The 27,612-nt window shown below is 39.3% G+C and overlaps 29 non-coding genes across 29 annotated transcripts; all 29 read right to left on the bottom strand.

The window, feature by feature from the left end:
- Positions 1-212: 212 nt before the first annotated feature.
- Positions 213-285, bottom strand: trnav-cac (transfer RNA valine (anticodon CAC)). The gene has a single exon. It is a non-coding gene; the product is annotated as a tRNA-Val (tRNA).
- A 347-nt stretch (positions 286-632) lies between these two features.
- trnav-aac (transfer RNA valine (anticodon AAC)) lies at positions 633-705 on the bottom strand. Its single transcript has one exon. It is a non-coding gene; the product is annotated as a tRNA-Val (tRNA).
- Positions 706-1,265: 560 nt separating this feature from the next.
- Positions 1,266-1,338, bottom strand: trnav-uac (transfer RNA valine (anticodon UAC)). Its single transcript has one exon. It is a non-coding gene; the product is annotated as a tRNA-Val (tRNA).
- A 141-nt stretch (positions 1,339-1,479) lies between these two features.
- Positions 1,480-1,552, bottom strand: trnai-aau (transfer RNA isoleucine (anticodon AAU)). The gene has a single exon. It is a non-coding gene; the product is annotated as a tRNA-Ile (tRNA).
- Positions 1,553-1,899: 347 nt separating this feature from the next.
- On the bottom strand, positions 1,900-1,972 carry trnav-cac (transfer RNA valine (anticodon CAC)). The gene has a single exon. It is a non-coding gene; the product is annotated as a tRNA-Val (tRNA).
- A 347-nt stretch (positions 1,973-2,319) lies between these two features.
- On the bottom strand, positions 2,320-2,392 carry trnav-aac (transfer RNA valine (anticodon AAC)). Its single transcript has one exon. It is a non-coding gene; the product is annotated as a tRNA-Val (tRNA).
- A 560-nt stretch (positions 2,393-2,952) lies between these two features.
- trnal-uaa (transfer RNA leucine (anticodon UAA)) lies at positions 2,953-3,025 on the bottom strand. The gene has a single exon. It is a non-coding gene; the product is annotated as a tRNA-Leu (tRNA).
- A 141-nt stretch (positions 3,026-3,166) lies between these two features.
- Positions 3,167-3,239, bottom strand: trnai-aau (transfer RNA isoleucine (anticodon AAU)). Its single transcript has one exon. It is a non-coding gene; the product is annotated as a tRNA-Ile (tRNA).
- A 347-nt stretch (positions 3,240-3,586) lies between these two features.
- On the bottom strand, positions 3,587-3,659 carry trnav-cac (transfer RNA valine (anticodon CAC)). The gene has a single exon. It is a non-coding gene; the product is annotated as a tRNA-Val (tRNA).
- A 347-nt stretch (positions 3,660-4,006) lies between these two features.
- Positions 4,007-4,079, bottom strand: trnav-aac (transfer RNA valine (anticodon AAC)). Its single transcript has one exon. It is a non-coding gene; the product is annotated as a tRNA-Val (tRNA).
- Positions 4,080-4,639: 560 nt separating this feature from the next.
- trnav-uac (transfer RNA valine (anticodon UAC)) lies at positions 4,640-4,712 on the bottom strand. The gene has a single exon. It is a non-coding gene; the product is annotated as a tRNA-Val (tRNA).
- Positions 4,713-4,853: 141 nt separating this feature from the next.
- Positions 4,854-4,926, bottom strand: trnai-aau (transfer RNA isoleucine (anticodon AAU)). The gene has a single exon. It is a non-coding gene; the product is annotated as a tRNA-Ile (tRNA).
- Positions 4,927-5,693: 767 nt separating this feature from the next.
- trnav-aac (transfer RNA valine (anticodon AAC)) lies at positions 5,694-5,766 on the bottom strand. Its single transcript has one exon. It is a non-coding gene; the product is annotated as a tRNA-Val (tRNA).
- Positions 5,767-6,326: 560 nt separating this feature from the next.
- Positions 6,327-6,399, bottom strand: trnav-uac (transfer RNA valine (anticodon UAC)). The gene has a single exon. It is a non-coding gene; the product is annotated as a tRNA-Val (tRNA).
- A 141-nt stretch (positions 6,400-6,540) lies between these two features.
- trnai-aau (transfer RNA isoleucine (anticodon AAU)) lies at positions 6,541-6,613 on the bottom strand. The gene has a single exon. It is a non-coding gene; the product is annotated as a tRNA-Ile (tRNA).
- Positions 6,614-7,379: 766 nt separating this feature from the next.
- On the bottom strand, positions 7,380-7,452 carry trnav-aac (transfer RNA valine (anticodon AAC)). Its single transcript has one exon. It is a non-coding gene; the product is annotated as a tRNA-Val (tRNA).
- Positions 7,453-8,012: 560 nt separating this feature from the next.
- trnav-uac (transfer RNA valine (anticodon UAC)) lies at positions 8,013-8,085 on the bottom strand. The gene has a single exon. It is a non-coding gene; the product is annotated as a tRNA-Val (tRNA).
- A 141-nt stretch (positions 8,086-8,226) lies between these two features.
- On the bottom strand, positions 8,227-8,299 carry trnai-aau (transfer RNA isoleucine (anticodon AAU)). The gene has a single exon. It is a non-coding gene; the product is annotated as a tRNA-Ile (tRNA).
- A 347-nt stretch (positions 8,300-8,646) lies between these two features.
- Positions 8,647-8,719, bottom strand: trnav-cac (transfer RNA valine (anticodon CAC)). Its single transcript has one exon. It is a non-coding gene; the product is annotated as a tRNA-Val (tRNA).
- Positions 8,720-9,066: 347 nt separating this feature from the next.
- Positions 9,067-9,139, bottom strand: trnav-aac (transfer RNA valine (anticodon AAC)). Its single transcript has one exon. It is a non-coding gene; the product is annotated as a tRNA-Val (tRNA).
- A 560-nt stretch (positions 9,140-9,699) lies between these two features.
- Positions 9,700-9,772, bottom strand: trnav-uac (transfer RNA valine (anticodon UAC)). Its single transcript has one exon. It is a non-coding gene; the product is annotated as a tRNA-Val (tRNA).
- Positions 9,773-9,913: 141 nt separating this feature from the next.
- Positions 9,914-9,986, bottom strand: trnai-aau (transfer RNA isoleucine (anticodon AAU)). Its single transcript has one exon. It is a non-coding gene; the product is annotated as a tRNA-Ile (tRNA).
- Positions 9,987-14,063: 4,077 nt separating this feature from the next.
- trnav-cac (transfer RNA valine (anticodon CAC)) lies at positions 14,064-14,136 on the bottom strand. The gene has a single exon. It is a non-coding gene; the product is annotated as a tRNA-Val (tRNA).
- Positions 14,137-14,277: 141 nt separating this feature from the next.
- trnav-uac (transfer RNA valine (anticodon UAC)) lies at positions 14,278-14,350 on the bottom strand. The gene has a single exon. It is a non-coding gene; the product is annotated as a tRNA-Val (tRNA).
- A 347-nt stretch (positions 14,351-14,697) lies between these two features.
- Positions 14,698-14,770, bottom strand: trnav-cac (transfer RNA valine (anticodon CAC)). Its single transcript has one exon. It is a non-coding gene; the product is annotated as a tRNA-Val (tRNA).
- A 141-nt stretch (positions 14,771-14,911) lies between these two features.
- Positions 14,912-14,984, bottom strand: trnav-aac (transfer RNA valine (anticodon AAC)). The gene has a single exon. It is a non-coding gene; the product is annotated as a tRNA-Val (tRNA).
- Positions 14,985-15,545: 561 nt separating this feature from the next.
- Positions 15,546-15,618, bottom strand: trnav-cac (transfer RNA valine (anticodon CAC)). Its single transcript has one exon. It is a non-coding gene; the product is annotated as a tRNA-Val (tRNA).
- A 141-nt stretch (positions 15,619-15,759) lies between these two features.
- Positions 15,760-15,832, bottom strand: trnav-aac (transfer RNA valine (anticodon AAC)). Its single transcript has one exon. It is a non-coding gene; the product is annotated as a tRNA-Val (tRNA).
- Positions 15,833-27,216: 11,384 nt separating this feature from the next.
- On the bottom strand, positions 27,217-27,289 carry trnav-uac (transfer RNA valine (anticodon UAC)). Its single transcript has one exon. It is a non-coding gene; the product is annotated as a tRNA-Val (tRNA).
- Between the last annotated feature and the right edge of the window lie 323 nt (positions 27,290-27,612).

Raw genomic sequence — 27,612 nt, forward strand, 5'->3', positions numbered from 1 at the left:
GAGCAGTGTTTCCTCCCGGTTTCAAACTGAGGACCTTTCACGTGTAAAGCTAACGTGATAACCACTACACTACAGAAACTGCTGCTTGATTTTTCTGCAAGGAGTAAACCGAATTTTAAAAATATTCATGGCACGTATTGGAATTTCCAAAATAAAGAATTCATGAAATTTTCTGTTACCACTATGGTACTACAGAATGTGTCAATGAGCGTTGTTTCCGCCCGGTTTCGAACCAGGGACATTTCGCGTGTGAAGCGAACGTGATAACCACTACACCACAGAAACTACTGCTACAATTAGCTGCAAGGAGTAAACCGAATTTTAAAAATATTCATGGCACGTATTCGAATTTCCAAAATAAGGGATTAATGAAATTCTTTGTTAACACTATGGTACTTCTTGAATGTGTCGATGAGCGTTGTTTCCGCCTGGTTTCGAACCAGTGACCTTTCGCGTGTGAACAAACGTGATAACCACTACACTACAGAAAATGCTGCTACATTTACCTGCGAGGAGTAAACCGAATTTTACAGATATTCATGGCACGTATTCGAATTTCCAAAATACAGAATTCATGAAAATAACAATTCTTTGTTGAAAGTACAGTACCTACTGCACGTGTCAAAGAGCTCTGTTTCCGCCCGGTTTCGAACCGAGGACCTTTCGCGTGTTAAGCGAACGTGATAACCGCTACACTACAGAAACTGCTTCAACAATTATCTGCAAGGAGTAAACCGAATTTTACAGATATTCATGGCACGTGTTCAAATTTCCAAAATTAGGCATTTATGAAAATAACTATTCTCTGTTAATAGTACAGTACCTACTGCACATGTCAAAGAGCACTGTTTCCTCCCGGTTTCAAACTGAGGACCTTTCACGTGTAAAGCGAACGTGATAACCACTACACTACAGAAACTGCTGCTACATTTAGCTGCAAGGAGTAAACCGAATTTTACAGATATTCATGGCACGTATTCGAATTTCCAAAATACAGAATTTATGAAAATAACAATTCTTTGTTGAAAGTACAGTACCTACTGCTCTTGTCAAAGAGCTCTGTTTCCGCCCGGTTAAAAACCGAGGACCTTTCGCGTGTTAAGCGAACGTGATAACCGCTACACTACAGAAACTGCTTCAACAATTATCTGCAAGGAGTAAACCGAATTTTACAGATATTCATGGCACGTGTTGAAATTTCCAAATTTAGGCATTTATGAAAATAACTATTCTCTTTTAAAAGTACTGTACGTGTCAAAGAGCACTGTTTCCGCCCGGTTTCGAACCGAGGACCTTTCGCGTGTAAAGCGAACGTGATAACCACTACACTACAGAAACTGCTGCTTGATTTTCCTGCTAGAAGTAAACCGAATTTTACAGATATTCAGGGCACGTATTCGAATTTCCAAAATACAGAATTTATGAAAATAACAACTCTTTGTTGAAAGTACAGTACCTACTGCACGTGTCAAAGAGCTCTGTTTCCGCCCGGGTTCGAACCGAGGACCTTTCGCGTATTAAGCAAACGTGATAACCACTACACTACAGAATCTTCTTCAACAATTATCTGCAAGGAGTAAACCGAATTTTACAGATATTCATGGCACGTGTTCAAATTTCCAAAATTAGGAATTTATGAAAATAACTATTGTCTGTTAATAGTACAGTACCTACTGCACATGTCAAAGAGCAGTGTTTCCTCCCGGTTTCAAACTGAGGACCTTTCACGTGTAAAGCTAACGTGATAACCACTACACTACAGAAACTGCTGCTTGATTTTTCTGCAAGGAGTAAACCGAATTTTAAAAATATTCATGGCACGTATTGGAATTTCCAAAATAAAGAATTCATGAAATTTTCTGTTACCACTATGGTACTACAGAATGTGTCAATGAGCGTTGTTTCCGCCCGGTTTCGAACCAGGGACATTTCGCGTGTGAAGCGAACGTGATAACCACTACACCACAGAAACTACTGCTACAATTAGCTGCAAGGAGTAAACCGAATTTTAAAAATATTCATGGCACGTATTCGAATTTCCAAAATAAGGGATTAATGAAATTCTTTGTTAACACTATGGTACTTCTTGAATGTGTCGATGAGCGTTGTTTCCGCCTGGTTTCGAACCAGTGACCTTTCGCGTGTGAACAAACGTGATAACCACTACACTACAGAAAATGCTGCTACATTTACCTGCGAGGAGTAAACCGAATTTTACAGATATTCATGGCACGTATTCGAATTTCCAAAATACAGAATTCATGAAAATAACAATTCTTTGTTGAAAGTACAGTACCTACTGCACGTGTCAAAGAGCTCTGTTTCCGCCCGGTTTCGAACCGAGGACCTTTCGCGTGTTAAGCGAACGTGATAACCGCTACACTACAGAAACTGCTTCAACAATTATCTGCAAGGAGTAAACCGAATTTTACAGATATTCATGGCACGTGTTCAAATTTCCAAAATTAGGCATTTATGAAAATAACTATTCTCTGTTAATAGTACAGTACCTACTGCACATGTCAAAGAGCACTGTTTCCTCCCGGTTTCAAACTGAGGACCTTTCACGTGTAAAGCGAACGTGATAACCACTACACTACAGAAACTGCTGCTACATTTAGCTGCAAGGAGTAAACCGAATTTTACAGATATTCATGGCACGTATTCGAATTTCCAAAATACAGAATTTATGAAAATAACAATTCTTTGTTGAAAGTACAGTACCTACTGCTCTTGTCAAAGAGCTCTGTTTCCGCCCGGTTAAAAACCGAGGACCTTTCGCGTGTTAAGCGAACGTGATAACCGCTACACTACAGAAACTGCTTCAACAATTATCTGCAAGGAGTAAACCGAATTTTACAGATATTCATGGCACGTGTTGAAATTTCCAAATTTAGGCATTTATGAAAATAACTATTCTCTTTTAAAAGTACTGTACGTGTCAAAGAGCACTGTTTCCGCCCGGTTTCGAACCGAGGACCTTTCGCGTTTAAAGCGAACGTGATAACCACTACACTACAGAAACTGCTGCTTGATTTTCCTGCTAGAAGTAAACCGAATTTTACAGATATTCAGGGCACGTATTCGAATTTCCAAAATACAGAATTTATGAAAATAACAACTCTTTGTTGAAAGTACAGTACCTACTGCACGTGTCAAAGAGCTCTGTTTCCGCCCGGGTTCGAACCGAGGACCTTTCGCGTATTAAGCAAACGTGATAACCACTACACTACAGAATCTTCTTCAACAATTATCTGCAAGGAGTAAACCGAATTTTACAGATATTCATGGCACGTGTTCAAATTTCCAAAATTAGGAATTTATGAAAATAACTATTGTCTGTTAATAGTACAGTACCTACTGCACATGTCAAAGAGCAGTGTTTCCGCCCGGTTTCAAACTGAGGACCTTTCACGTGTAAAGCTAACGTGATAACCACTACACTACAGAAACTGCTGCTTGATTTTTCTGCAAGGAGTAAACCGAATTTTAAAAATATTCATGGCACGTATTGGAATTTCCAAAATAAAGAATTCATGAAATTTTCTGTTACCACTATGGTACTACAGAATGTGTCAATGAGCGTTGTTTCCGCCCGGTTTCGAACCAGGGACATTTCGCGTGTGAAGCGAACGTGATAACCACTACACCACAGAAACTACTGCTACAATTAGCTGCAAGGAGTAAACCGAATTTTAAAAATATTCATGGCACGTATTCGAATTTCCAAAATAAGGGATTAATGAAATTCTTTGTTAACACTATGGTACTTCTTGAATGTGTCGATGAGCGTTGTTTCCGCCTGGTTTCGAACCAGTGACCTTTCGCGTGTGAACAAACGTGATAACCACTACACTACAGAAAATGCTGCTACATTTACCTGCGAGGAGTAAACCGAATTTTACAGATATTCATGGCACGTATTCGAATTTCCAAAATACAGAATTCATGAAAATAACAATTCTTTGTTGAAAGTACAGTACCTACTGCACGTGTCAAAGAGCTCTGTTTCCGCCCGGTTTCGAACCGAGGACCTTTCGCGTGTTAAGCGAACGTGATAACCGCTACACTACAGAAACTGCTTCAACAATTATCTGCAAGGAGTAAACCGAATTTTACAGATATTCATGGCACGTGTTCAAATTTCCAAAATTAGGCATTTATGAAAATAACTATTCTCTGTTAATAGTACAGTACCTACTGCACATGTCAAAGAGCACTGTTTCCTCCCGGTTTCAAACTGAGGACCTTTCACGTGTAAAGCGAACGTGATAACCACTACACTACAGAAACTGCTGCTACATTTAGCTGCAAGGAGTAAACCGAATTTTACAGATATTCATGGCACGTATTCGAATTTCCAAAATACAGAATTTATGAAAATAACAATTCTTTGTTGAAAGTACAGTACCTACTGCTCTTGTCAAAGAGCTCTGTTTCCGCCCGGTTAAAAACCGAGGACCTTTCGCGTGTTAAGCGAACGTGATAACCGCTACACTACAGAAACTGCTTCAACAATTATCTGCAAGGAGTAAACCGAATTTTACAGATATTCATGGCACGTGTTGAAATTTCCAAATTTAGGCATTTATGAAAATAACTATTCTCTTTTAAAAGTACTGTACGTGTCAAAGAGCACTGTTTCCGCCCGGTTTCGAACCGAGGACCTTTCGCGTGTAAAGCGAACGTGATAACCACTACACTACAGAAACTGCTGCTTGATTTTCCTGCTAGAAGTAAACCGAATTTTACAGATATTCAGGGCACGTATTCGAATTTCCAAAATACAGAATTTATGAAAATAACAACTCTTTGTTGAAAGTACAGTACCTACTGCACGTGTCAAAGAGCTCTGTTTCCGCCCGGGTTCGAACCGAGGACCTTTCGCGTATTAAGCAAACGTGATAACCACTACACTACAGAATCTTCTTCAACAATTATCTGCAAGGAGTAAACCGAATTTTACAGATATTCATGGCACGTGTTCAAATTTCCAAAATTAGGAATTTATGAAAATAACTATTGTCTGTTAATAGTACAGTACCTACTGCACATGTCAAAGAGCAGTGTTTCCTCCCGGTTTCAAACTGAGGACCTTTCACGTGTAAAGCTAACGTGATAACCACTACACTACAGAAACTGCTGCTTGATTTTTCTGCAAGGAGTAAACCGAATTTTAAAAATATTCATGGCACGTATTGGAATTTCCAAAATAAAGAATTCATGAAATTTTCTGTTACCACTATGGTACTACAGAATGTGTCAATGAGCGTTGTTTCCGCCCAGTTTCGAACCAGGGACATTTCGCGTGTGAAGCGAACGTGATAACCACTACACCACAGAAACTACTGCTACAATTAGCTGCAAGGAGTAAACCGAATTTTAAAAATATTCATGGCACGTATTCGAATTTCCAAAATAAGGGATTAATGAAATTCTTTGTTAACACTATGGTACTTCTTGAATGTGTCGATGAGCGTTGTTTCCGCCTGGTTTCGAACCAGTGACCTTTCGCGTGTGAACAAACGTGATAACCACTACACTACAGAAAATGCTGCTACATTTACCTGCGAGGAGTAAACCGAATTTTACAGATATTCATGGCACGTATTCGAATTTCCAAAATACAGAATTCATGAAAATAACAATTCTTTGTTGAAAGTACAGTACCTACTGCACGTGTCAAAGAGCTCTGTTTCCGCCCGGTTTCGAACCGAGGACCTTTCGCGTGTTAAGCGAACGTGATAACCGCTACACTACAGAAACTGCTTCAACAATTATCTGCAAGGAGTAAACCGAATTTTACAGATATTCATGGCACGTGTTCAAATTTCCAAAATTAGGCATTTATGAAAATAACTATTCTCTGTTAATAGTACAGTACCTACTGCACATGTCAAAGAGCACTGTTTCCTCCCGGTTTCAAACTGAGGACCTTTCACGTGTAAAGCGAACGTGATAACCACTACACTACAGAAACTGCTGCTACATTTAGCTGCAAGGAGTAAACCGAATTTTACAGATATTCATGGCACGTATTCGAATTTCCAAAATACAGAATTTATGAAAATAACAATTCTTTGTTGAAAGTACAGTACCTACTGCTCTTGTCAAAGAGCTCTGTTTCCGCCCGGTTAAAAACCGAGGACCTTTCGCGTGTTAAGCGAACGTGATAACCGCTACACTACAGAAACTGCTTCAACAATTATCTGCAAGGAGTAAACCGAATTTTACAGATATTCATGGCACGTGTTGAAATTTCCAAATTTAGGCATTTATGAAAATAACTATTCTCTTTTAAAAGTACTGTACGTGTCAAAGAGCACTGTTTCCGCCCGGTTTCGAACCGAGGACCTTTCGCGTGTAAAGCGAACGTGATAACCACTACACTACAGAAACTGCGGCTTGATTTTCCTGCTAGAAGTAAACCGAATTTTACAGATATTCAGGGCACGTATTCGAATTTCAAAAATACAGAATTTATGAAAATAACAACTCTTTGTTGAAAGTACAGTACCTACTGCACGTGTCAAAGAGCTCTGTTTCCGCCCGGGTTCGAACCGAGGACCTTTCGCGTATTAAGCAAACGTGATAACCACTACACTACAGAATCTTCTTCAACAATTATCTGCAAGGAGTAAACCGAATTTTACAGATATTCATGGCACGTGTTCAAATTTCCAAAATTAGGAATTTATGAAAATAACTATTGTCTGTTAATAGTACAGTACCTACTGCACATGTCAAAGAGCAGTGTTTCCTCCCGGTTTCAAACTGAGGACCTTTCACGTGTAAAGCTAACGTGATAACCACTACACTACAGAAACTGCTGCTTGATTTTTCTGCAAGGAGTAAACCGAATTTTACAAATATTCATGGCACGTATTGGAATTTCCAAAATAAAGAATTCATGAAATTTTCTGTTACCACTATGGTACTACAGAATGTGTCAATGAGCATTGTTCCGCCCGGTTTCGAACCAGGGACATTTCGCGTGTGAAGCGAACGTGATAACCACTACACCACAGAAACTACTGCTAAAATTAGCTGCAAGGAGTAAACCGAATTTTAAAAATATTCATGGCACGTATTCGAATTTCCAAAATAAGGGATTAATGAAATTCTTTGTTAACACTATGGTACTTCTTGAATGTGTCGATGAGCGTTGTTTCCGCCTGGTTTCGAACCAGTGACCTTTCGCGTGTGAACAAACGTGATAACCACTACACTACAGAAAATGCTGCTACATTTACCTGCGAGGAGTAAACCGAATTTTACAGATATTCATGGCACGTATTCGAATTTCCAAAATACAGAATTCATGAAAATAACAATTCTTTGTTGAAAGTACAGTACCTACTGCACGTGTCAAAGAGCTCTGTTTCCGCCCGGTTTCGAACCGAGGACCTTTCGCGTGTTAAGCGAACGTGATAACCGCTACACTACAGAAACTGCTTCAACAATTATCTGCAAGGAGTAAACCGAATTTTACAGATATTCATGGCACGTGTTCAAATTTCCAAAATTAGGCATTTATGAAAATAACTATTCTCTGTTAATAGTACAGTACCTACTGCACATGTCAAAGAGCACTGTTTCCTCCCGGTTTCAAACTGAGGACCTTTCACGTGTAAAGCGAACGTGATAACCACTACACTACAGAAACTGCTGCTACATTTAGCTGCAAGGAGTAAACCGAATTTTACAGATATTCATGGCACGTATTCGAATTTCCAAAATACAGAATTTATGAAAATAACAATTCTTTGTTGAAAGTACAGTACCTACTGCTCTTGTCAAAGAGCTCTGTTTCCGCCCGGTTAAAAACCGAGGACCTTTCGCGTGTTAAGCGAACGTGATAACCGCTACACTACAGAAACTGCTTCAACAATTATCTGCAAGGAGTAAACCGAATTTTACAGATATTCATGGCACGTGTTGAAATTTCCAAATTTAGGCATTTATGAAAATAACTATTCTCTTTTAAAAGTACTGTACGTGTCAAAGAGCACTGTTTCCGCCCGGTTTCGAACCGAGGACCTTTCGCGTGTAAAGCGAACGTGATAACCACTACACTACAGAAACTGCTGCTTGATTTTCCTGCTAGAAGTAAACCGAATTTTACAGATATTCAGGGCACGTATTCGAATTTCCAAAATACAGAATTTATGAAAATAACAACTCTTTGTTGAAAGTACAGTACCTACTGCACGTGTCAAAGAGCTCTGTTTCCGCCCGGGTTCGAACCGAGGACCTTTCGCGTATTAAGCAAACGTGATAACCACTACACTACAGAATCTTCTTCAACAATTATCTGCAAGGAGTAAACCGAATTTTACAGATATTCATGGCACGTGTTAAAATTTCCAAAATTAGGAATTTATGAAAATAACTATTGTCTGTTAATAGTACAGTACCTACTGCACATGTCAAAGAGCAGTGTTTCCTCCCGGTTTCAAACTGAGGACCTTTCACGTGTAAAGCTAACGTGATAACCACTACACTACAGAAACTGCTGCTTGATTTTTCTGCAAGGAGTAAACCGAATTTTACAAATATTCATGGCACGTATTGGAATTTCCAAAATAAAGAATTCATGAAATTTTCTGTTACCACTATGGTACTACAGAATGTGTCAATGAGCGTTGTTTCCGCCCGGTTTCGAACCAGGGACATTTCGCGTGTGAAGCGAACGTGATAACCACTACACCACAGAAACTACTGCTACAATTAGCTGCAAGGAGTAAACCGAATTTTAAAAATATTCATGGCACGTATTCGAATTTCCAAAATAAGGGATTAATGAAATTCTTTGTTAACACTATGGTACTTCTTGAATGTGTCGATGAGCGTTGTTTCCGCCTGGTTTCGAACCAGTGACCTTTCGCGTGTGAACAAACGTGATAACCACTACACTACAGAAAATGCTGCTACATTTACCTGCGAGGAGTAAACCGAATTTTTCAGATATTCATGGCACGTATTCGAATTTCCAAAATACAGAATTCATGAAAATAACAATTCTTTGTTGAAAGTACAGTACCTACTGCACGTGTCAAAGAGCTCTGTTTCCGCCCGGTTTCGAACCGAGGACCTTTCGCGTGTTAAGCGAACGTGATAACCGCTACACTACAGAAACTGCTTCAACAATTATCTGCAAGGAGTAAACCGAATTTTACAGATATTCATGGCACGTGTTCAAATTTCCAAAATTAGGCATTTATGAAAATAACTATTCTCTGTTAATAGTACAGTACCTACTGCACATGTCAAAGAGCACTGTTTCCTCCCGGTTTCAAACTGAGGACCTTTCACGTGTAAAGCGAACGTGATAACCACTACACTACAGAAACTGCTGCTACATTTAGCTGCAAGGAGTAAACCGAATTTTACAGATATTCATGGCACGTATTCGAATTTCCAAAATACAGAATTTATGAAAATAACAATTCTTTGTTGAAAGTACAGTACCTACTGCTCTTGTCAAAGAGCTCTGTTTCCGCCCGGTTAAAAACCGAGGACCTTTCGCGTGTTAAGCGAACGTGATAACCGCTACACTACAGAAACTGCTTCAACAATTATCTGCAAGGAGTAAACCGAATTTTACAGATATTCATGGCACGTGTTGAAATTTCCAAATTTAGGCATTTATGAAAATAACTATTCTCTTTTAAAAGTACTGTACGTGTCAAAGAGCACTGTTTCCGCCCGGTTTCGAACCGAGGACCTTTCGCGTGTAAAGCGAACGTGATAACCACTACACTACAGAAACTGCTGCTTGATTTTCCTGCTAGAAGTAAACCGAATTTTACAGATATTCAGGGCACGTATTCGAATTTCCAAAATACAGAATTTATGAAAATAACAACTCTTTGTTGAAAGTACAGTACCTACTGCACGTGTCAAAGAGCTCTGTTTCCGCCCGGGTTCGAACCGAGGACCTTTCGCGTATTAAGCAAACGTGATAACCACTACACTACAGAATCTTCTTCAACAATTATCTGCAAGGAGTAAACCGAATTTTACAGATATTCATGGCACGTGTTGAAATTTCCAAATTTAGGCATTTATGAAAATAACTATTCTCTTTTAAAAGTACTGTACGTGTCAAAGAGCACTGTTTCCGCCCGGTTTCGAACCGAGGACCTTTCGCGTGTAAAGCGAACGTGATTTTTTTTTTTTTTTTTTTTTTATTATCAAAAATGTTTGTTTACAATATTTACAGTACAATCTACTGTTTACAGTACAATCCACAGAGAACAATACAGAAGACACTAGACTAACAGAGGCAGGTGAACAATTCACCCCCTATCAAATTATCAACAAAGAAAATATCAAAACAGTGCTTTCAAAAATTATAAGTGATACCTCCACTCTCCTCTCGTGAAATTAACCCACTCCCTTCAACAAAAGACTCATCAAAATGTTCCATCCCATAATTAAACAACATATCTATGTGTTTACTGAACAGTGCTATAAAGATACTCCACACCTGAACCCTCTTTCTGTCAAAAGAAACATAATTCCTCCTACAAAAAATAGCATACCTCACAAAACTCAAAACCATATTCAACAAACACACATTAGCACCCTCACATTTACCAGACACTCCAAATAACAAAAGTTCCTCCCACGCATACTTTTTCACGAAATCTCCCCCCCAGTTTCTACATAACATTTCCTTAACTTTACAAAAAAAATATTTTAAATCCTCACATTCTATAAACAAATGCATAAGAGTTTCCGGGAAACGTCCACATACGTCGCATTCCCTTTCTATCTCACAATTAATTTTCTTTAGCACCACCTTTGTAAATATTCTATTATGTCTTAGTTTGAAATCATTATTTTCACACTCCTTACTATTATATTTTACATTTAAATTTCCCCATATCTTTTTTTCATCCAATTCCGGAAAAACTACTTTCCAAAATTTCTCAGCAGCCGGCCTTCTACACACTTTTCCTACCATTATTCTATACAATCTTTTCACTGGTATACTAGATAAATGTACTTTCTTCTTACTGCTACCAATGAACAAATTAGGAAATACAAATAAATCTTCTCTTTCAACTTCACTATTTATTAAATCAACCCATGCTCTTGGTATACTATTCTTTATCTTGTCATACATATTATTCACTGTTCCCCTTCCCACCTCTTCATCCCATTCATTGATTATGTCAAAAATAGCTTCCCCAGGTAAAAACCCTGGAATTACCTCATAAGTATAATCTTTTATTTGCCGTAGACCTGCACTCATAAATACTTTATTATACAAAACTTTTTCTTTGTTCTTGATTTTCTCATTCAGAAATATAGGTTGATTCATAATCAGGTCAATATGTCCACATTCATAATATACATTAGGCAACAACTCTGCCCATGCATTTAGCACCTCTTTATAAAAATCTGGTACCTTTTCAAACATTGCCCTTTTAAGCCCCATCAATAAACCATTATCCTCACAACCACCACTCTCCTCTAAGTAGACTCTAAAGAAGTGTTTCCAGCCATAATCTTCACTGTCATACAAATATTTCTTTACTGTTTTTATCCTAATAGCTTTTCTTTTGACATCTAAATCTACAAGTTTTAAACCTCCATCCACATAGTCAGCAATCAATGTTTTCTGAGATATTCTCACTCCTTTACCATCCCATATAAAATTTGACACCACATTATTCAATTCATTTAGGACCCACTCCGGCATGTCCAGGACTCCCAAAACATACACAAATTTGGATAATACCAAAGCATTTGCAACAATTACTTTCCCTTGTAACTTTAGTTTTCTATTTTTCCAGAAATTCAACGTTAGCTTGACTTTATTAAGGATCCCAGTCCAAGTTATATCTTTTGCCTCTTTCTCCTTTACACCAATGTTTACTCCCAGCACTTTAATAAAATCCTTTGCGCTCTTGAATGGAATCTCACACCCGTTTACATTGATATCCCCAACAAACATTATTTCAGTCTTCTCTATATTAACTTTAGCACCCGATGCCTTGCCATATATATCTATGATCCCCATAATGCTTCCAATACTTTCTATATCCTTCACAGTACAAGTAGTGTCATCAGCGTACTGATGTACAACACTGACACCACCACCTGGGATTCCAACACCCCTTACTTCTTTATTACTATTTATCAATGTAGCTAACGGTTCTGTAGAAACACTGTACAGCAGAGCTGACAAAGGACAGCCCTGCCTTACTGACCTCTCCACAGGGAAAGTATCTGTTAACACTCCGTTACATTTAACACAACTTTTAGCCCCACTATACAACAGGTTGATCCAAGATACAAACTTTGGCCCAAACCCAAACCTCTCCAAAGTCTGTAATAAAAAGCTGTGCTCCACTCTATCGAAAGCTTTGTTAAAGTCCAAACTTAAAACTATACCACCTTCATTTTTCATTTGATTAACAACATCCCTAATTGTACAAATTACATCTGCAATATCTCTTCCAGGTATGCCGTAGGCTTGTGTTGATTCAATAATACTCCCAATCACCTTTTTCATCCTATTCGCTAACACTTTAGTCAGTATCTTATAATCCGAATTTAGAAGGCTAATAGGCCTATAATTTTCTAACTTTAATCTACTGCCCTTATTTTTGAATAAGATCGTTAACATTCCAGTTGACATAGACTCAGGGATTTCCTTATTCTCTTCCATATAATGAAACACCCTCACTAAAATGGGTGCCAAAATATCTACAAAGACTTTATAGAACTCATTTGTTAAACCATCCAAACCCGGACTTTTATTACCTTGCGTGCTAACAATTGCTTCCTTGATTTCCATAATCGAAATCTCTTCATCACACATCATTCTATCTGCCTGCGATACTTTGGCACTAATTGTATCCAACACTTTTACAACACACACTTTATCTACATCATTCTTTTTGTAAAGATTTCTGTAAAAGGTTTCAACTGTCTCTAAGATCCCAACAAAATCGTTTACCTTTACACCTCTTTCATCTTCCAACTCTACAATGTAACTCTTAGTTTGTTTTCTTTTTTCCAGACCCCAAAAAAAGGATGTACATTTCTCTCCCTCCAAAGCGTACTGTGCCCTGCTCCTAACAATAGCACCCAAACATTTAGTTTTTTCATAACGACCCAGCTCTGCATGGATTTTCAAATAATTCACAACATCATAGTCTGGATCCGTATCAGCCTTTTCAAGTTCATGCAACATCCTATTCCTAAGCATTATTTCTTTCTGCTTATCTAAACGGTTATGATTTTTTGCGTACCTAATACTCCTATTTTTTACTTTCACTTCCTCCCACCATAAACACACATTCTCTTTTAACAGTACATTAGACATTTCATCATTAATACATTCAACAATTTCATTTCTATATCCTTCCTCCTTTAACAGACTGGCATTTAAACACCAGACACCTCCCCCTCTCCTCTCCACACCAAAACCCATTTGAAATGACATTACTGCATGATCACTATATGCTGTAAAGGTATATGACACCTTCTTAACATTCTGCACCAATTCTTGTTTTGCTAGACATAAATCAATTCTGCTTTGTTTTAATTCCTTTAGAACCACCTGCCTTCTAGAGAATACTCTTCTGTTTGGATTTTCAGCCCTCCATATATCTACTAGATTCTCCTCATTCATAAGTTTCCATAATGCATTTCTAGAAGAGTCATATCTGAATTTAGCACAACTAGAGGCATCCATTCTACTACACCTCACATTAAAATCTCCTATCAGTATACAGTTTTCTGAGCACAGTGTTTTTAATTTGTGAAACATTTCTCTCCTTTCAGATTCAATGTTTGAAGCATAAACATTAATTAAACGAAAAACTACATTTTGAACTTCAAATTCAATTACAATAAGTCTGCCATCATTGTCAGCATATATTTCTTTTACATTTTGCACCACATCATTTTTTATCAAAATAGCCACACCACATGTTTTATCCCCTCCATGACTACAAAAAATTAAATCTGACCATTTACTCTTAATCTCCTGCATTTTGGAGTCTGTCCAATTGGTCTCTTGAAAACACAACAATGAGCTTTGTTTCCGCCTGGTTTCGAACCAGGGACCTTTCGCGTGTGAAGCGAACGTGATAACCACTACACTACAGAAACTGCTGTAACACTTACCTGCAAGGAGTAAAACGAATTTTACTGATATTCATGGCACGTGATGAAATTTCCAAAATTAGGAATTTATGAAAATAACTATTCTCTTTTAAAAGTAGAGTACCTACTGCACTTGTCAAAGAGCACTGTTTCCGCCCGGTTTCGAACCGAGGACCTTTCGCGTGTAAAGCGAACGCGATAACAACTACACTACAGAAACTGCTGCTTGATTTTCCTGCAAGAAGTAAACCGAATTTTACAGATATTCATGGCACGTGTTCAAATTTCCAAAAGTAGGCATTTATGAAAATAAATATTCTCTGTTAATAGTACAGTACCTACTGCACGTGTCAAAGAGCACTGTTTCCTCCCAGTTTCAAACTGAGGACCTTTCACGTGTAAAGCTAACGTGATAACCACTACACTACAGAAACTGCTGCTTGATTTTTCTGCAAGGAGTAAACCGAATTTTAAAAATATTCATGGCACGTATTCGAATTTCCAAAATAAAGAATTCATGAAATTTTCTGTTACCACTACGGTAAATCAGAATGTGTCAATGAGCGTTGTTTCCGCCCGGTTTCGAACCAGGGACCTTTCGCGTGTGAAGCAAACGTGATAACCACTACACTACAGAAACTGCTGCTACATTTAGCTGCGAGGAATAAACCGAATTTTACAGATATTCATGGCACGTATTCGAATTTCCAAAAAACAGAATTCAATAAAATAACAATTCTTTGTTGAAAGTACAGTACCTACTGCACGTGTCAATGAGCTCTGTTTCCGCCCGGTTTCGAACCGAGGACCTTTCGCGTGTTAAGCGAACGTGATAACCACTACACTACAGAAACTGCTGCTACAATTATCTGCAAGGAGTAAACCGAATTTTACAGATATTCATGGCACGCGTTCAAATTTCCAAAATTAGGCATTTATGAAAATAACTATTCTCTGTTAATAGTACAGTACCTACTGCACGTGTCAAAGAGCACTGTTTCCTCCCAGTTTCAAACTGAGGACCTTTCACGTGTAAAGAGAACGTGATAACCACTACACTACAGAAACTGCTGCTTGATTTTTCTGCAAGGAGTAAACCGAATTTTACAGATATTCATGGCACGTGTTCAAATTTCCAAAAGTAGGCATTTATGAAAATAACTATTCTCTGTTAATAGTACAGTACCTACTGCACGTGTCAAAGAGCACTGTTTCCTCCCAGTTTCAAACTGAGGACCTTTCACGTGTAAAGCTAACGTGATAACCACTACACTACAGAAACTGCTGCTTGATTTTTCTGCAAGGAGTAAACCGAATTTTAAAAATATTCATGGCACGTATTCGAATTTCCAAAATAAAGAATTCATGAAATTTTCTGTTACCACTACGGTAAATCAGAATGTGTCAATGAGCTTTGTTTCCGCCCGGTTTCGAACCAGGGACCTTTCGCGTGTGAAGCAAACGTGATAACCACTACACTACAGAAACTGCTGCTACATTTAGCTGCGAGTAATAAACCGAATTTTACAGATATTCATGGCACGTATTCGAATTTCCAAAATACAGAATTCATGAAAACAACAATTCTTTGTTGAAAGTACAGTACGTACTGCACGTGTCAAAGAGCTCTGTTTCCGCCCGGTTTCGAACCGAGGACCTTTCGCGTGTTAAGCGAACGTGATAACCACTACACTACAGAAACTTCTGCAACAATTATCTGCAAGGAGTAAACCGAATTTTACAGATATTCATGGCACGCGTTCAAATTTCCAAAATTAGGCATTTATGAAAATAGCTATTCTCTGTTAATAGTACAGTACCTACTGCACATGTCAAAGAGCACTGTTTCCTCCCGGTTTCAAACTGAGGACCTTTCACGTGTAAAGCGAACGTGATAACCACTACACTACAGACACTGCTGCTACATTCAGCTGCAAGGAGTAAACCGAATTTTACAGATATTCATGGCACGTGTTGAAATTTCCAAATTTAGGCATTTATGAAAATAACTATTCTCTTTTAAAAGTACTGTACCTACTGCAGGTGTCAAAGAGCACTGTTTCCGCCCGGTTTCGAACCGAGGACCTTTCGCGTGTAAAGCGAACGTGATTTTTTTTTTTTTTTTTTTGTTTTTTGTTTTTTTTATTATCAAAAATGTTTGTTTACAATATTTACAGTACAATCTACTGTTTACAGTACAATCCACAGAGAACAATACAGAAGACACTAGACTAACAGAGGCAGGTGAACAATTCACCCCCTATCAAATTATCAAAACAGTGCTTTCAAAAATTTTAAGTGATACCTCCACTCTCCTCTCGTGAAATTAACCCACTCCCTTCAACAAAAGACTCATCAAAATGTTCCATCCCATAATTAAACAACATATCTATGTGTTTACTGAACAGTGCTATAAAGATACTCCACACCTGAACCCTCTTTCTGTCAAAAGAAACATAATTCCTCCTACAAAAAATAGCATACCTCACAAAACTCAAAACCATATTCAACAAACACACATTAGCACCCTCACATTTACCAGACACTCCAAATAACAAAAGTTCCTCCCACGCATACTTTTTCACGAAATCTCCCCCCCAGTTTCTACATAACATTTCCTTAACTTTACAAAAAAAATATTTTAAATCCTCACATTCTATAAACAAATGCATAAGAGTTTCCGGGAAACGTCCACATACGTCGCATTCCCTTTCTATCTCACAATTAATTTTCTTTAGCACCACCTTTGTAAATATTCTATTATGTCTTAGTTTGAAATCATTATTTTCACACTCCTTACTATTATATTTTACATTTAAATTTCCCCATATCTTTTTTTCATCCAATTCCGGAAAAACTACTTTCCAAAATTTCTCAGCAGCCGGCCTTCTACACACTTTTCCTACCATTATTCTATACAATCTTTTCACTGGTATACTAGATAAATGTACTTTCTTCTTACTGCTACCAATGAACAAATTAGGAAATACAAATAAATCTTCTCTTTCAACTTCACTATTTATTAAATCAACCCATGCTCTTGGTATACTATTCTTTATCTTGTCATACATATTATTCACTGTTCCCCTTCCCACCTCTTCATCCCATTCATTGATTATGTCAAAAATAGCTTCCCCAGGTAAAAACCCTGGAATTACCTCATATGTATAATCTTTTATTTGCCGTAGACCTGCACTCATAAATACTTTATTATACAAAACTTTTTCTTTGTTCTTGATTTTCTCATTCAGAAATATAGGTTGATTCATAATCAGGTCAATATGTCCACATTCATAATATACATTAGGCAACAACTCTGCCCATGCATTTAGCACCTCTTTATAAAAATCTGGTACCTTTTCAAACATTGCCCTTTTAAGCCCCATCAATAAACCATTATCCTCACAACCACCACTCTCCTCTAAGTAGACTCTAAAGAAGTGTTTCCAGCCATAATCTTCACTGTCATACAAATATTTCTTTACTGTTTTTATCCTAATAGCTTTTCTTTTGACATCTAAATCTACAAGTTTTAAACCTCCATCCACATAGTCAGCAATCAATGTTTTCTGAGATATTCTCACTCCTTTACCATCCCATATAAAATTTGACACCACATTATTCAATTCATTTAGGACCCACTCCGGCATGTCCAGGACTCCCAAAACATACACAAATTTGGATAATACCAAAGCATTTGCAACAATTACTTTCCCTTGTAACTTTAGTTTTCTATTTTTCCAGAAATTCAACGTTAGCTTGACTTTATTAAGGATCCCAGTCCAAGTTATATCTTTTGCCTCTTTCTCCTTTACACCAATGTTTACTCCCAGCACTTTAATAAAATCCTTTGCGCTCTTGAATGGAATCTCACACCCGTTTACATTGATATCCCCAACAAACATTATTTCAGTCTTCTCTATATTAACTTTAGCACCCGATGCCTTGCCATATATATCTATGATCCCCATAATGCTTCCAATACTTTCTATATCCTTCACAGTACAAGTAGTGTCATCAGCGTACTGATGTACAACACTGACACCACCACCTGGGATTCCAACACCCCTTACTTCTTTATTACTATTTATCAATGTAGCTAACGGTTCTGTAGAAACACTGTACAGCAGAGCTGACAAAGGACAGCCCTGCCTTACTGACCTCTCCACAGGGAAAGTATCTGTTAACACTCCGTTACATTTAACACAACTTTTAGCCCCACTATACAACAGGTTGATCCAAGATACAAACTTTGGCCCAAACCCAAACCTCTCCAAAGTCTGTAATAAAAAGCTGTGCTCCACTCTATCGAAAGCTTTGTTAAAGTCCAAACTTAAAACTATACCACCTTCATTTTTCATTTGATTAACAACATCCCTAATTGTACAAATTACATCTGCAATATCTCTTCCAGGTATGCCGTAGGCTTGTGTTGATTCAATAATACTCCCAATCACCTTTTTCATCCTATTCGCTAACACTTTAGTCAGTATCTTATAATCCGAATTTAGAAGGCTAATAGGCCTATATTTTTCTAACTTTAATCTACTGCCCCTATTTTTGAATAAGATCATTAACATTCCAGTTGACATAGACTCAGGGATTTCCTTATTCTCTTCCATATAATGAAACACCCTCACTAAAATGGGTGCCAAAATATCTACAAAGACTTTATAGAACTCATTTGTTAAACCATCCAAACCCGGACTTTTATTACCTTGCGTGCTAACAATTGCTTCCTTGATTTCCATAATCGAAATCTCTTCATCACACATCATTCTATCTGCCTGCGATACTTTGGCACTAATTGTATCCAACACTTTTACAACACACACTTTATCTACATCATTCTTTTTGTAAAGATTTCTGTAAAAGGTTTCAACTGTCTCTAAGATCCCAACAAAATCGTTTACCTTTACACCTCTTTCATCTTCCAACTCTACAATGTAACTCTTAGTTTGTTTTCTTTTTTCCAGACCCCAAAAAAAAGGATGTACATTTCTCTCCCTCCAAAGCGTACTGTGCCCTGCTCCTAACAATAGCACCCAAACATTTATTTTTTTCATAACGACCCAGCTCTGCATGGATTTTCAAATAATTCACAACATCATAGTCTGGATCCGTATCAGCCTTTTCAAGTTCATGCAACATCCTATTCCTAAGCATTATTTCTTTCTGCTTATCTAAACGGTTATGATTTTTTGCGTACCTAATACTCCTATTTTTTACTTTTACTTTCACTTCCTCCCACCATAAACACACATTCTCTTTTAACAGTACATTAGACATTTCATCATTAATACATTCAACAATTTCATTTCTATATCCTTCCTCCTTTAACAGACTGGCATTTAAACACCAGACACCTCCCCCTCTCCTCTCCACACCAAAACCCATTTGAAATGACATTACTGCATGATCACTATATGCTGTAAAGGTATATGACACCTTCTTAACATTCTGCACCAATTCTTGTTTTGCTAGACATAAATCAATTCTGCTTTGTTTTAATTCCTTTAGAACCACCTGCCTTCTAGAGAATACTCTTCTGTTTGGATTTTCAGCCCTCCATATATCTACTAGATTCTCCTCATTCATAAGTTTCCATAATGCATTTCTAGAAGAGTCATATCTGAATTTAGCACAACTAGAGGCATCCATTCTACTACACCTCACATTAAAATCTCCTATCAGTATACAGTTTTCTGAACACAGTGTTTTTAATTTGTGAAACATTTCTCTCCTTTCAGATTCAATGTTTGAAGCATAAACATTAATTAAACGAAAAACTACATTTTGAACTTCAAATTCAATTACAATAAGTCTGCCATCATTGTCAGCATATATTTCTTTTACATTTTGCACCACATCATTTTTTATCAAAATAGCCACACCACATGTTTTATCCCCTCCATGACTACAAAAAATTAAATCTGACCATTTACTCTTAATCTCCTGCATTTTGGAGTCTGTCCAATTGGTCTCTTGAAAACACAACATGTCTGCCTTAACAGACACTAATACCTGCTCAAATTTGCTCATGTTTCTCAAACTGTTACCATTTAGGGATGCGACTGTAATCATTATGAATGTGTGCAGAAGTATAATCAGAGCCAAACAAGTCCTTAAAAATCCTACTTTTTCTTTTTTCCAAAACCCATCATCTCCCTGGTTTTCGACAATGACCTCTTATTTTTTACAAACAACTGAAGATCCTCACTATCTATTTCATCATCCGTCTCTTTATTTGGATTTTTGGGGGGAGCGGCGGGGAAGCCTTTTGAAAAGTGCGCTTTAACAGTGCCCGTGACTTCAGTGGACCCAGCCCACTCTTTGGTGTAATTTTTACACAGGCTTAAAGCTGGCTCAGGCACCTGAGAAGCACCTTGCACCATCTCTACCTGTGTATGTCTTTCACCCATCATGTGCTGCTGTTCCACCTTGTCAGCAGCAGAGACTAAAACGGCGTCTCGTGCTTTGCCAGGAGACATTACAGGCTCTTCAAGCTTATCTGCCACTGTCTCTGGAGTCACACTCTCCATGTCACTCTCATCCTCCCTCTCCATAGGCACACTCCCCTCTTCCTCAGACGTGAGGTCCATTGTTTGCAAAAGTAAGTGATTTTCTCCCTTATTACAGCTACATCTAACTTTAGGTCTGTCACACATTTTGCACACATTTCCTATGTTCCGACATTCTCTGGCATAATGCCCTTTTTTCCTGTTTCCGGTCACAACTTGCAGACCTGTTTACGCTGCTGTGCGTTTTTGTTGCCGATCTTACTTTGATACCTGACGGTTTTTTACTTTTTCATTACCGTATATTTTTACTTTTTCCCTCACTCAACTTTTTTCATTCAACTTTTTCACCCCGGAGGTTTTATCTGGACATGGTTCGTCAGGACTTCAAACAGCCGAAGCTAAGTAACATTAACATGATGCCTTCTAATTGCAGTCGTTGTACTTATAATATACAGGAGAACGATCGCCTTACGGCAAGGATAGCTGTGCTGCAAGCCCAGCTTCAGACGCGATCGTTAGGCAAGGGTAATTTCAGTGTAGGAAAGGATGAAACAGCGTCTGTGCCACCAGTAAGTACAGATAGTAACGTTAGTATAAACCCCCTCGCACGGTCCCCGCAGCCGGACATCTTTCTCATGGCTTCTGGAGGGAAACGCTGTAGGAATGCTCAACCGGTGTCGCTTATTCAGCCGACAGAAACTTTCAACCGGTTCTCCCCATTAAGCGAGTCGGAGTCGGAGGCCGAGACTTCTCTGGTCTCTACTCCTCCCGTTGTGGGGTCTGAGACGCCGACGGCTCCCACCATTAGCTCTGACAAATTGAAAACCCTAGTCATTGGCGACTCCATTACCCGCAGTATTAGACTTAAAACTAATCATCCAGCGATCATACACTGTTTACCAGGGGGCAGGGCTACCGACGTTAAGGCTAATCTAAAGACGGTGCTGGCTAAAGCTAAAACTGGCGAGTGTAGAGAGTATAGAGATATTGTTATCCACGTCGGCACCAACGATGTTAGGATGAAACAGTCAGAGGTCACCAAGCGCAACATAGCTTCAGCGTGTAAATCAGCTAGAAAGATGTGTCGGCATCGATTAATTGTCTCTGGCCCCCTCCCAGTTAGGGGGAGTGATGAGCTCTACAGCAGAGTCTCACAACTCAATCGCTGGTTGAAAACTGTTTTCTGCCCCTCCCAAAAGATAGAATTTGTAGATAATTGGCCCTCTTTCTGGGACTCACCCACAAACAGGACCAAGCCTGGCCTGTTGAGGAGTGACGGACTCCATCCTAGCTGGAGGGGTGCTCTCATCTTATCTACGAACATAGACAGGGCTCTAACTCCTCTAGCTCCACAATGAAGTAGGGTGCAGGCCAGGCAGCAGGCTGTTAGCCAGCCTGCCAGCTTAGTGGAGTCTGCCACTAGCACAGTCAGCGTAGTCAGCTCAGCTTTCCCCATTGAGACCGTGTCTGTGCCTCGATCTAGGTTGGGCAAAATTAAAAATGGCGGTGTTCGCTTTAGCAATCTCACTAGTATAAAGACCTCCTCCATTCCTGCCATTATTGAAAGAGATTGTGATACCTCACATCTCAAAATTGGGTTACTTAATGTTAGATCCCTCACTTCCAAGGCAGTTATAGTCAATGAACTAATCACTGATAATAATCTTGATGTGATTGGCCTGACTGAAACATGGCTTAAGCCTGATGAATTTACTGTGTTAAATGAGGCCTCACCCCCAGGTTACATTAGTGACCATACCCCCCGTGCATCCGGCAAAGGCGGAGGTGTTGCTAACATTTACGATAGCAAATTTCAATTTACAAAAAAAAAAAACAACAATGACGTTTTCGTCTTTTGAGCTTCTAGTCATGAAATCTATGCAGCCTACTCACTCACTTTTTATAGCTACTGTTTATAGGCCTCCTGGGCCATATGCAGTGTTCCTCACTGAGTTCCCTGAATTCCTATCGGATCTTGTAGTCATAGCAGATAATATTCTAATTTTTGGTGACTTTAACATTCACATGGAAAAGTCCACAGACCCACTCCAAAAGGCTTTCGGAGCCATCATCGACTCAGTGGGTTTTGTCCAACATGTCTCTGGACCTACTCACTGCCACAGTCATACTCTGGACCTAGTTTTGTCCCATGGAATAAATGTTGTGGATCTAAATGTTTTTCCTCATAATCCTGGACTATCGGACCACCATTTTATTACGTTTGCAATTGCAACAAATAATCTGCTCAGACCCCAACCAAGGAGCATTAAAAGTCGTGCTATAAATTCTCAGACAACCCAAAGATTCCTTGATGCCCTTCCAGACTGCCTCTGCCTACCCAAGGACGTCAGAGGACAAAAATCAGTTAACCACCTAACCGAGGAACTCAATTTAACCTTGCGCAATACCCTAGATGCAGTTGCACCCCTAAAAACTAAAAACATCTGTCATAAGAAACTAGCTCCCTGGTATACAGAAAATACACGAGCTCTGAAGCAAGCTTCCAGAAAATTGGAACGGAAATGGCGCCACACCAAACTGGAAGTCTTCCGACTAGCTTGGAAAGACAGTACCGTGCAGTATCGAAGAGCCCTTACTGCTGCTCGATCATCCTATTTTTCCAACTTAATTGAGGAAAATAAGAACAATCCGAAATTTCTTTTTGATACTGTCGCAAAGCTAACTAAAAAGCAGCCTTCGCAAATGGAGGATGGCTTTCACTTCAGCAGTAATAAATTTATGAACTTCTTTGAGGAAAAGATCATGATCATTAGAAAGCAAATTACAGACTCCTCTTTAAATCTGGGTATTCCTCCAAAGCTCCATTGTCCTGAGTCTGCACAACTCTGCCAGGACCTAGGATCAAGGGAGATACTAAAGTGTTTTAGTACTATATCTCTTGACGCAATGATGAAAATAATCATGGCCTCCAAACCCTCAAGCTGCATACTGGACCCTATTCCAACTAAACTACTGAAAGAGCTGCTTCCTGTGCTTGGCCCTCCTATGTTGAACATAATAAACGGCTCTCTATCCACCGGATGTGTACCAAGCTCACTAAAAGTGGCAGTAATAAAGCCTCTCTTGAAAAAGCCGAATCTTGATCCAGAAATTATAAAAAACTATCGGCCTATATCGAATCTTCCATTCCTCTCCAAAATTTTAGAAAAAGCTGTTGCACAGCAACTGACTGCCTTCCTGAAGACAAACAATGTATACGAAACGCTTCAGTCTGGTTTTAGACCCCATCATAGCACTGAGACTGCACTTGTGAAGGTGGTAAATGACCTTTTAATGACGTCAGACCGAGGCTCTGCATCTGTCCTCGTGCTCCTAGATCTTAGTGCCGCTTTTGATACCATCGATCACCACATTCTTTTGGAGAGATTGGAAACCCAAATTGGTCTACATGGACAAGTTCTGGCCTGGTTTAGATCTTATCTGTCGGAAAGATATCAGTTTGTCTCTGTGAATGGTTTGTCCTCTGACAAATCAATTGTAAATTTCGGTGTTCCTCAAGGTTCCGTTTTAGGACCACTATTGTTTTCACTATATATTTTACCTCTTGGGGATGTCATTCGAAAACATAATGTTAAATTTCACTGCTATGCAGACGACACACAGCTGTACATTTCAATGAAACATGGTGAAGCCCCAAAATTGCCCTCGCTAGAAGCCTGTGTTTCAGACATAAAGAAGTGGATGGCTGCAAACTTTCTACTTTTAAACTCGGACAAAACAGAGATGCTTGTTCTAGGTCCCAAGAAACAAAGAGATCTTCTGTTGAATCTGACAATTAATCTGGATGGTTGTACAGTCGTCTCAAATAAAACTGTGAAGGACCTCGGCGTTACTCTGGACCCTGATCTCTCTTTTGAAGAACATATCAAGACTGTTTCAAGGACAGCTTTTTTCCATCTACGTAACATTGCAAAAATCAGAAATGTTCTGTCCAAAAATGACGCAGAAAAATTAATCCATGCTTTTGTTACTTCTAGGCTGGACTACTGCAATGCTCTACTTTCCGGCTACCCGGATAAAGCACTAAATAAACTTCAGTTAGTGCTAAATACGGCTGCTAGAATCCTGACTAGAACCAAAAAATTTGATCATATTACTCCAGTGCTAGCCTCCCTACACTGGCTTCCTGTTAAGGCAAGGGCTGATTTCAAGGTTTTACTGCTAACCTACAAAGCATTACATGGGCTTGCTCCTACCTATCTTTCCGATTTGGTCCTGCCGTACATACCTACACGTACGCTACGGTCACAAGACGCAGGCCTCCTAATTGTCCCTAGAATTTCTAAGCAAACGGCTGGAGGTAGGGCTTTCTCCTATAGAGCTCCATTTTTATGGAATGGTCTGCCTACCAATGTGAGAGACGCAGACTCAGTCTCAACCTTTAAATCTTTACTGAAGACTTATCTCTTCAGTAGGTCCTATGATTAAGTATAGTCTGGCCCAGGAGTGTGAAGGTGAACGGAAAGGCTGGAGCAACGAACCGCCCTTGCTGTCTCTGCCTTGCCGGTTCCCCTCTTTCCACTGGGATTCTCTGCCTCTAACCCTTTTACAGGGGCTGAGTCACTGGCCTACTGGTGTTCTTCCATGCCGTCCATGGGAGGGGTGCGTCACTTGAGTGGGTTGAGTCACTGACGTGGTCTTCCTGTCTGGGTTGGCGCCCCCCCCCTCCCCCTTGGGTTGTGCCATGGCGGAGATCGTTGTGGGCTATACTCGGCCTTGTCTTAGGACGGTAAGTTGGTGGTTGGAGACATCCCTCTAGTGGTGTGGGGGCTGTGCTTTGTCAAAGTGGGTGGGGTTATATCCTGCCTGTTTGGCCCTGTCCGGGGGTTTCATCGGATGGGGCCACAGTGTCTCCTGATCCCTCCTGTCTCAGCCTCCAGTATTTATGCTGCAGTAGTTTATGTGTCGGGGGGCTAGGGTCAGTCTGTTACATCTGGAGTATTTCTCTTGTCTTATCCGGTGTCCTGCGTGTATTTAAATATGCTCTCTCTAATTCTCTCTTTCTCTCTTTCTGTCTTTCTCTCGGAGGACCTGAGCCCTAGGACCATGCCTCAGGACTACCTGGTATGATGACTCCTTGCTGTCCCCAGTCCACCTGGCCGTGCTGCTGCTCCAGTTTCAACTGTTCTGCCTGCGGCTATGGAACCCTGACCTGTTCACCGGACGTGCTTGTTGCACCCTCGACAACTACTATGATTATTATTATTTGACCATGCTGGTCATTTATGAACATTTTAACATTTTAACATTTTGACCATGTTCTGTTATAATATCCACCCTGCACAGCCAGAAGAGGACTGGCCACCCCTCATAGCCTGGTTCCTCTCTAGGTTTCTTCCTAGGTTTTTGGCCTTTCTAGGGAGTTTTTCCTAGGGAGTTTTTCCTAGCCACCGTGCTTCTTTCACATGCTTTGCTTGCTGTTTGGGGTTTTAGGCTGGGTTTCTGTACAGCACTTTGAGAATATCAGCTGATGTACGAAGGGCTATATAAAAATAAATTTGATTTGATTTGATTCACTACATTTGTGGCATGTGAATTCCGGACATTCCTTAAGTATGTGCCCCGGCTAAATACATAATCTACATACCTTCACTTGATTGTCGTGGATTACACGAAAATATTCAAATCCCTCGACAGTGTTAAATTTTGTAGAATATGGCAAGGATTGCACATTGTCTGTAAACTTTACCTTGCAAAATCTTGTCCCATCTACAATGTCCGTTCCTGGCCACATCCTCCTCTTGATTGGCGTGGTCGCCTTCACCTTCCAGCCTTTTAGTTTCTCTTCTATCTCCTCATCCGTAATGTATGCGGGCAAGTTCAAAAAGGACACCACCAGCTCATCGTTCCCTAGTTCTTTAGCCATGATTTGACAGTTCTTTATCTTTAGCCCGTCTATTAGTCTTTCTTTTCCATTTACATGAGACATTGTTACTTCATACTTATTCCCGTCTTTCATTCGACATCCCAGTATTGTTCCGCAAACTTCCTTTATTCCTCTCAGCAATTCCATCGTTGTTATTTTCCCTTCTCCACTTATTTCCACGTTCACCGTCAGTTCCTTCTCATATGTTCTTTTTTTCAGTTCTTCGTTTAACATTCTGATTTCACTGTTGTCCTTTCTCGTCGTCGTTTGTATTCTTGATGTCGAAGCCATGTTGTCCGTCCGGTTATTTTAAGCAATATCCCCCAAACAGCTCACGCTGATGGGGGACAATAGCAAAAACGTTTCACAGAAACTTCACTACAGTCACTCACAAACTTTCAAACTTATAAGTCAACTAGACCTCCAAAAACAACGATATTCTCTCTCAAGCACTCAGACACCTGCTTCTCTTCCACTTCCTGAAACTCCAAAAAGGGGTGTGTGAAGCGAACGTGATAACCGCTACACTACAGAAACTGCTTCAACAATTATCTGCAAGGAGTAAACCGAATTTTACAGATATTCATGGCACGTGTTGAAATTTCCAAATTTAGGCATTTATGAAAATAACTATTCTCTTTTAAAAGTACTGTACCTACTGCACGTGTCAAAGAGCACTGTTTCCGCCCGGTTTCGAACCGAGGACCTTTCGCGTGTAAAGCGAACGTGATAACCACTACACTACAGAAACTGCTGCTTGATTTTCCGCAAGAAGTAAACCGAATTTTACAGATATTCATGGGACGTGTTCAAATTTCCAAAATTAGGCATTTATGAAAATAACTTTTCTCTGTTAATAGTACAGTACCTACTGCACATGTCAAAGAGCACTGTATCCTCCCGGTTTCAAACTGAGGACCTTTCACGTGTAAAGCGAACGTGATAACCACTACACTACAGAAACTGCTGCTACATTTAGCTGCAAGGAGTAAACCGAATTTTACAGATATTCATGGCACGTATTCGAATTTCCAAAATACAGAATTCATGAAAATAACAATTCTTTGTTGAAAG

This window comes from Salmo salar, chromosome 18 (assembly GCF_965601325.2).
Source record: "Salmo salar chromosome 18, fSalSal1, whole genome shotgun sequence".
Taxonomy (NCBI): Eukaryota; Metazoa; Chordata; class Actinopteri; order Salmoniformes; family Salmonidae; genus Salmo; species Salmo salar.